Here is a 9680-nt window from a genome sequence, read left to right as displayed (position 1 = left end):
TACAACATATAATTAGCCAAACACAAAAGGATTTTTTAAAGGTAAATATTTTGGTGAATGTGTCCGACTAGTCTCTGATCTTTTGAAGAAGCTAGAAGATGATACATCTGGTTTGTTACTGCTAACTATTTCAGAAAGCTTTAGATATGGATGAATGGTCTTTCATAAAAAGTGATCTCAAGCTCTGTGGTTTTGGCTAGTCTTTCTATAATTGAGTCAAATCATTTCATACTAAAATTACAAGTGGTGTAACAAACAATGGCCATATGTCTGAATATTTGTATCTAGATAGAGGTGTGATGCATTGAAATCCTTTATCACCCTATCATATTTTTTCTTGTGTCAGAATTACTGGGGCATCGTTGAAACTGATCCCTATGTCACTGGTGTCAAGAAAGATTAAACTGAGTACTTACTAAACAATACGCTGAAGACTCAAAGCTAATTCTTGACGAAATGCTCTGTTCATTATCGATATATAAGTGCTTAATCTAAAATCCTTGTATGACAGATCAAGAAAATATATAATAAATCATTGTTGACATTGCTAAGGAATTATGACTTGAAAGTTTACAGACTTTTCGAAGTGTTTGTCTAATCTTATAAAACTACTTAACAATATTAATGTAACCTAGAAATTTATCGTTTTCAATAAACTTTATTTTGTAGCTACATTCAGATACTTGTGTAACCAGTATGGAAACCACCGCTCGCCAGCTCGCCAAATACGAGTAGACGTGTAAATCTCATGCTTACACTCGTGAATTTGGCGACCGTTATTTGATTGGCGACTTCAAAGGAAAGTTAACCAGCCAACATGTTATTTAGTTAAACATCCCTTTACATCATACATCGTTTACGATATGCCATTTCAATTTCCGGTAAATGGGATGTGTCAAAACCTACGCGACAGTTCCGATCTCGTATTAGTAGTCAAACGAAATTATCTTGGTAATTTTTGAAATGTTACCTTGCAAATTAGTTGTTTATTGTCAAAATAAAAATGAACAAGAAGCAAATGATAAACATTTTTTTGTTCATAATGATGAATCTGTTGAAATATACTTATATATAAGTACTTGAAAAACTTCAACGGGAGAGAGTATTGAAAAACGGGAAAAGTTTTTGATAAATGTAGAAACAAATGAAAAGATAGTTAAAGGAAGGAAAGGAAAGGCAGAAAAGAGTCAAACCCAGGAGATAACAGATAATAGCACAGACAGAAAAAAAAACAACAGCAAAATTGGCTAGTTGAATTTCTATATTGGCTAGCAAGATCAATATTCCACTAGCCAGTATGGCAAGTTGGGAAAAAAATAGTTTCCTACACTGTGTAACGGTTTTTAAACAGCATTCCAGGGTGTCATACGGATGTGTATTTCAATCAGAACACATGGGTATATCGTCTAAACATATATTTTTTTTATTTTCATTGTTGAAGACTGCAACTCTTGGGAGAACTTGGGTGGGTTGAATGAGAATAAAGAATGACCATAACGTTCTTCTCTGTCACAACCTTTGACCCTCTTTATTTAAATGCAGGCGTATACTTAGATAAGCACGTATGCAGTGTCTAAAAGTAGAATTTTACGAAATTAATATCGATCTTATAGGCGGTTTAATGCCAATTGTGACTACCGAACAGGATACATCTTTATTTAAAAGTATTTTCAATTTCGCAAAAGAAGAAACAGATTTTCCTTCGTTTGATTCCTATAACTCCGTATAATATTATGAAAAAAACACAGACACATCAAAATGTACCTGCCCCGTGCAGGTCCGGGTGTTAAAAGAATAGGCCTGCAGCAGCTCTAAGCTTGTCGTAAAAGGCGACAAAATAGTGCTCAGAAACCTAACGGGGGGTTAGGCGCTCTGCCCACAGAGCAACTGGGATGTGTGCACCGGGTGGTGGAATGGGGTACCCCTGGCGTGTTACATGCTTGGGTTGTCAGGCGATGATACGGAAAACCTGACCGCAAACCATAGTGGTGCACCGTGTTGGGAAAGATGCCACGTTGCTCGCACGTTAAAGAACCCTGCTGTGGTATTCGATAGGAGTAGGAACCTTTGCGCTCCGCCACAGGAGGCTAAATTGCCCGACCTTACCCATCCCTCTTTTTCCAGTGGCAATCACAGTTTGTCGACCCTATTATCCTAGTGACCCATCCTTATTTTTTCATTTCATGTTTATTTCATCATCAATTTCATGTTCATATTCTGATTATAGCTGAAATATTGCTGCTCGGACGTTAAACCCCAACAAACAAACAAACATCAAAATGTACCTTCCTTATCTATCTTTACCTCTCGACCTGATATGGTAAAACGTAACAAATACACCGGCATATAACACAAATTCAAAATAGAAATTACTTTAAAAGATCACCTTTGCTAAAAAGTCTTTACTAGGTTTCAACACGTCTTTATTAATTAGTTCTGGGAGGCCAAGACAACATAAGTAATACAATACTCAGTAAATAAGGGTAACAACAAAATTACCGAACAATAATCTGATTCATAATCGAGTACAATTCATAATAAATATGGCAAAATAGATATTACACCACTAGAGCAGTTAGTACCACAATGCTCCTGACTTGGTTGATGCATTTCAAACGAAATAGTGGGTAAAATCTAAATCTACAGCGCATTAAATCCCTCTTCCATTGTCCAACAAGTCTATTGTTAAAAAATAATTCCGACACTCTGATTATATTGTTTATATTTCAGGCAAAAATTATGTCCACTCAAAAGAAACAGTGGCATATTTATTAAAAACCTTTATTATTACGTGGTTTATCAAAGGTTAAAATACCGTTTTTGCGATGTAAATATGTCCACATCTTTTAACCAAAATTTACAATTTTCATCATTTTTTGCTAAATGACATATTATTGTGACCAATGAACAAAGGCCACAAAAGACTTATTTCTTTATTATATTGATTTATTTTGCTACGCTTGAAATTATGCTTATGTTATAACAACAACGTTTGTTGTTGTGTTTAAAATACGTTCAACGCACGTTTTACTGACGATTCAGAATATACGTTAAACGAACCAACATTTTGCTGGAATTAAATCCTTAGCGAAGTTCTCGTGAAATTCTTCTCATGAATTTCATATTAACTTCCCATGAATTTCCGGTGGAGTAACATACTAAAGAATCTGTTCTTGCTATCTTTGTGTTATGGGATTTCTAAATTGAAAAGCAGAGGTATCTTCAAAAAAAAGTTTATGTAATGCCTTTAACCCAGTGTTTGAAGAATATCGGGTTCCTAAACTAACTAACCGATAGTTGAGAACTATTAAAGAAAGATTCTATAGAATTTTATCATTCCAAATGTCATAGTTGCATTGATTAGACATTCATTTCAATTCAAGGAATGTCAGGGAATGGTGAACAATGTGTATAGTCGTATATACATATTTTTAATAAAAAGACGTCAGTACACTACACTTCCAATTGATCTCACAAAACAATAAATCAAATGTCTTATTAGATTGGCCTTTGATAAATCGGTATGTGAATACATTTGATCGAATTCTTTTAAATCATTTTGTAGTAAAGAAAAGCATAAAGACTAATTGGACTTGTTTTGATATGCTTCCAGCACTCACATTCCTTTAAGACTCATTTTCGTTCGTTTTTGCGATATCGTTTATCGTCCAGTTATTGGTACTCCCATAGGGACCAATTTGGTATTGTCGCTAGAAGTATTACGTTACAGAAATATGATCTACCTTATTCAACTGGGCACATCTTCAGGTGAATTGAACATAATTTTAATTTGTTTGTAGATAGGGACAATTGAAATAAACTTAGGTCCAATTCATTTACAAATAGAATCATTCGACTTTTTTGTAACTGGGTACAAATGATTTTAAGAAAGGTATTAATCTTGAAATGAATTGAACATATCTTATTATGTTGAATTTCTATTTTCATAACATTAGCGATTAGGAACCAGAGTTGTCTTTCTTACAACTCATATTGTGTAAATTGATCGGTGCCTAACATTGGGCGGTACTTACAGGACGTTTCGACACTTTCATCAGCCAATAATAAAATCCTTACGGAATAATCATAAACAAAGATCCGCCATATTTGTTTCTACGGGACCTATGTGTTAATAATGTTCATAACATTTCGGAGATCGGAGTTTTTTTCCGCCAAAACGGAAGTAAACAAACAACTTAGTGTTGACCTAGTATGCAATTGCTAACATTCACTGGAGGTTTTTGCTTTAAAAGAAAATTGATGGTCAAAATAAAAAAAAAAAAGAATTTCTTGACAGAACCACAATTACAGGCTAGGTCTATAACAGAACAGACATGTCTTGGTCTGGAAGTTCTGATAACGCGGTGTTTATATTTGTTTTCTTTGCAGGAGAGTGTGGACTGTGATATTTGGTTGATTTTTATAAGCATTTTTCTCCCGGGAGTAAAATTAAAGAATCAGCAATGGGCGAAATTTATTGTATCAGTGTGTAGATGTTTTAAAACATATTTACTATATATTTGACTAAGTAATTTTCTAAACCCCCTCTTTCTACAAAACTGGATGGTATGTTATTCCCTTCCCAGAGCTCCAGAAGTCGGACCCCTACCAGAAATTCTGTTTGAACAGGGACTATATAATAATAACATAAAGTATCTGTTTATTAGTACAAATTCTAGTTCATTGATACCAATAACTAAAAACAGAGTGGATATTTAAGTGGCGGTTCCGGCATTTTCTCTGAAAATATATTTAATCTATCTTTAAAAAAAGCCTGTTTTCAAAATCATTTTCAACTATACAGGAAGAAAGTATGAATGTAAATTCAATATGAGATTTTGCATTGACACAAGTACAATGTGTCATAACATTTGTAGTTCATATAAAACATTTTACCATACAAGTGCCTGCTCGAACAAAAAAAAAAAGAAAAAAAAAAAATGCAGATGTATATGTATGTTCTGTTCATGTGAAATACATGTAGACATTACTTATTAGACCTTAATCTAGATCTACAAAGTACGACATATCTTTTATTTATTTAATACCCTTTTGTGTATAAACGATGCATAAGGTGGAAAGGGGCAGGTGTTAAAAAATCCCTGCCTCATATTAAAATTTTACAGATTTTATTTGAGTTTAGAGTTCATTTATGCTGTCTACAATGTGTGCATGATTATGGTTACGAATTGATTATGGCAATTAAAATGCTCATACGTATATATTTTAGATTATCTGTCAGAGGTATTTACTCCGATGTGTGCATTTAATCAACACTGAATAATCTATCTGCCTGCTTTTAATGAAAATTGCTGAGCCAACTTTTATGTAAACTGATTTTCCTTATTCCCAGTTTGATGCTGTTTTAAAAATGGTACAAACAATCATACCATCATTGATGTACATGTACATCATTTAAGTGTGAAATCATGAAATACCTACACTAGTCTCAATAATGGAAATTAGTTGGTTACTGTGTTATCTTGTTACAATCTAATCCCATAGTATATAGCAATGAACAAAACTGCATACGCCGTATGTTAATCAGTCTACCTACATGTATCCCGTGTTCTGACTGTAAAGTTTTTGTCTATCAAGATCGGTTCAATTTCATGTGGTACACAACCGCGATATAATTCCAAGTACCAGAGTGGGGATCACCTGCACATCCACCCACCCCTTTTCGAGAAGAAGATTGTCAGTGCCTTTTATCAAATAATGTCATTGCAAATTAGAATTGTTTGTCTTATTTGTACATGTAGGAGTTCCGTTGATGAAATGTGAACTGTTCATGTTTGTACATACATACACTCAGACTTCTGTTTCTATTTTTTGTTTGTTTTATTGCTTGAGGAGTCACTAAAACTTTTCATAATAAACTGTCTGTATACTTAACTGTTGGAGAGGAGGCTTTATCTTTTAGTGCACATGGTCCATGTTTTCATGGTATACTTGAGTCTGGGTTTCTGAATTACTTCTGTCTCTTTGTTATCTTATTTGGTATGTAATGTTTTTTTTTTGTATCTATTTTCTCTGCCTAGTCTTTTTCCTAGGAATAAATGATTTTAATTCCTGCAGAATCTTGGTTTCCTTGCTTTATATTTTAGTTTGAATTTACAGCCAAACTATTATTTGCAAATATTTTTTGAATATGATGAAATTTTTTTTTTAACCTTATCCTTTTTACATGTAAATTAAAGAATTGAAAGCATCAGATATAAAAATGATATAATTAAAGAATGGCAAATATTTAACAATAGCAAGGTAGAATGAAAGTACATGCAGTATAAATACATGTACACAAATAATTGAAGATGCAATGATAACACAATAACTGTCATTAACTTACTGTTATAAAAACTTTGTTTTACAATATCTAACATTATATTAAGATATCACGGGAACAAAGCTGTGAACAAACAGTATAATATAACAATCTACCATTTTAGATCGATTTCATTAATAAAAACTATAATTATATCGAAATCTAAATACATTCACGAACAGTATCACAGATGTTGCTTTGAATCACAGTCATGTATCGCATGAAATAATATCACATATCTTAATATCACAGATTCAAGTGTGTTACTGTAACCCATGAACCCCTGTGCACTTTGGGATGATGTAGCTGTCCAAAACGTTACTTCCCAAGCAGTAACTGATAATTAGACAAAAAGTGTGTTGAGAAGAATGATCTAGAGATGTATAAAAATCCAAAACTGTAAGCATGTCAAAACTGCAAAACTGAAGAGTATAATAAGACATGTTATACATACATGTACAAATATACGAAATGCAGTGAAGTTTAGCATGAATAAGAAAAAAGTGTTTGAAATTCACTATCAGGGGTAAGATCAAACTTTAGACTTCCACTTTCTGTTTATTATTTTCTTCTAGAATTTTGTATTAACACATAATGTGGAATAAATGGTATTTAGTTAGCATGTACATGCACAAAAACAAGCTTATTCAACTTCAAGAAGGACATTACTGTTCAGTATCTTCTTGTGGCAAAATCAGTGGTTGACTGAGCTCCCGGTGGTAAAGAAATGAAAAGCACCGAAAACATACATTTCTTGCAGGGGTAGGGTTTGTACTGCATTTGTAATGCAGCAACCGATGAAACATTTCACAATGTAACCTATCAATGTGCGTGTCCTTCCGAATGTTCCGCGGTTGCTCGACGTTGTAACAGGTTCTGCACAAGATCTCACCAGCTGGATCAATGTCATTAGAGATATAGTCACTGTAATTTTCCAGGTCATCACCCTGCCACAGCCTTTTTTTCATTTTTTTTTCATCATAATGAACATGGTCCTTTTAAAGCCATGCCGTGATATCGGACATTTTGGATCTTTGTGTTGGCACTCTAAAGTCAGGATCAAAGTGACAATGATACAGAGAATTATCTATTACGATCACAATCTGAAGGGCAATCTTGATAGGAGGGTGTTTTTGAACCACTTTGCAAAGCGCTCCTTATTTATCTTGCCATGATAATCCTGACAATTGTTTTGTTTTGGATTCAATGTTCAGACTACACCCAAGGATTTTGACTTGACCTTTGTAACCAGCATCAAGGATTATCAATATTGAACATTTACCGGTAGGTATCTTACGAGAACTACCTTAACAGTGTATCCAAAAACTGACATCGAAGTACAGAAAACACCCAGTCAATCTCCCTTGATAATACGATTTGTATTCAGCCAAGACTCATCCGAGTATGATATTGCAATGTAGCGTAAACATACGTATCTTGCAAAGGTAACGCGACTTCACAGGACGCATTGAATTGAATCTTCTTTCTAATGCATTCTTATAGAACCTGAAAATTTAGATGCATTTGAAAAAAATGTATTATTCATGTAAATATCCAGTTTGAAAAATGTTGGCTTCTTAGATTAAAAAAATAATTTTAATTTTTTTAAGGTTACAGTGCAATAAATTGTACGCCACATAACAAAGTAACTATAATGTCTTTTACCGAAGTCCTTTAATCTCGAGTAAATGGTTACTACCAATAAAATCTTGGATTAGATTGACTTTCTGACAAGTAAGGCAAGAGAGACCATTTTTATTGTGTAGTAGAAGTATTAAAGTGTTTTGAAGGAATGCAAATTTTGCCATATTTTGTTTCTTCAAATATCCACGCACATTGATAGTTTTTACTTTAAAACTGTACATATCTACAAATAAGTAACAACTTCATTTTTTTCAATATTTATATTCCATAGATATAGTAAGAAAGATGGTCTATTTGAAGCAAAAAAGGTATGATTTTTCATGTCTGATAAAACGACCGTACAATGAGCCAACTTTGTTTATTCAGACACGAGATAAAATTCAGAATACTACGTGATTTAAAAACTGATACTACGAGCTTCATTTTGAACCCAAATTTTTGAAACAAATAAGGGCATTATTACGTTGTTGATTGGTGGGAAAGTCCTTCATTTCCAATTGTAGGCGATTTCTAAAATCACCTCTAATGGTATTTATCAAGCTTTCCCTTCAAAATCTCAATTAACTTGATTATTATCATATTTAGTTACGAAGATATGTGGATACTAGAGGCAGTGAGTCGGATGAAGTTTATTGTTTTGGTTTTAAAACAGACAATTGCTATGGTTATGAGGCCAGAAACACGACTAGTTTAAGCTCCATTACATGCGATGTCGCAAACAGACAATAAAACTGCAGAATTCTGACATGTAACGGTTTTACGATATCTAATTGATTTATATTGAACGAGTTTAATCATGAAGCAAACCTGAAAAGATTCAAACAATTGGTTTAAGAGTAATCAAGGGAACCAAGGTTATAGCGGTAATCAAAAGAATGTAATCCAGGGACAAAGACCCGACATGGAAAACAGACATACACAACAAAGAACATAAAGTAACTAAAATCATACATACAAAGTAACAAAAGTAAATGAGCAACTCGGACTCCACTAAAAACTGGGAGCATGGACCAGGTGCACCGGTAGGGTAAGCGTCCTCTGCTTTTCTAGAAACACCCACTGAGTTGCTCATAAAAAGTCAAGTCCGGGGTAGACAAACTAGGAAAGAAAACCATGACTCGTTGAATAAATCAGTTTTTATGGTGCTGATGGATACACTATAACAATCCACGAGTTTATGATGACAACCATAAAACTTCTGTAGTGATGACTTCAATCTTTTAGCAACATAGCCCTGTTCCAGAAGCCTATTTGTTAGAGTTCTAGCGCGATACAAAAAGTCTACGTAGAAAGCTTATTTCATTTACACAAATATTAGTCAATAAAGAAGTATTTATTTGCACATATTAAAAGCTAAAATTTGGAATAATTAAAGAAGAACAATTAAACTATTTTTAAAAAAATCCAAGTTGAATACATGTTACTATCAATAAGTTAAGTTTCGCAGTGGTTAATATTAATGTCAAGATTGAACACATCATTGAGTCTGCTAAACTTTATACGAAAAACAATATATTTTACGTTAAATACATGTAACAACCTACACAAGGCCGGATTTAAAAATGAGACTTTTAATATTTTTTTCGTATATTTTTATATATTTTCATGAAACGGAGCCTTTTTCTTTATAAACTAATTTGGTATCTGTGTTATCTATATTGTGGTTAACACATTTCTTCCCCTTTATTTAAAATCAACAAGATAACAAGAT

Source organism: Perna viridis, chromosome 9, assembly GCF_037379345.1.
Source record: "Perna viridis isolate PV_CMFRI_1.1 ecotype Kerala chromosome 9, ASM3737934v1, whole genome shotgun sequence".
In the NCBI taxonomy this organism is placed as follows: domain Eukaryota; kingdom Metazoa; phylum Mollusca; class Bivalvia; order Mytilida; family Mytilidae; genus Perna; species Perna viridis.
The sequence above is the reverse complement of the archived record's forward strand: the minus strand, read 5'-3'. Positions refer to the sequence as shown.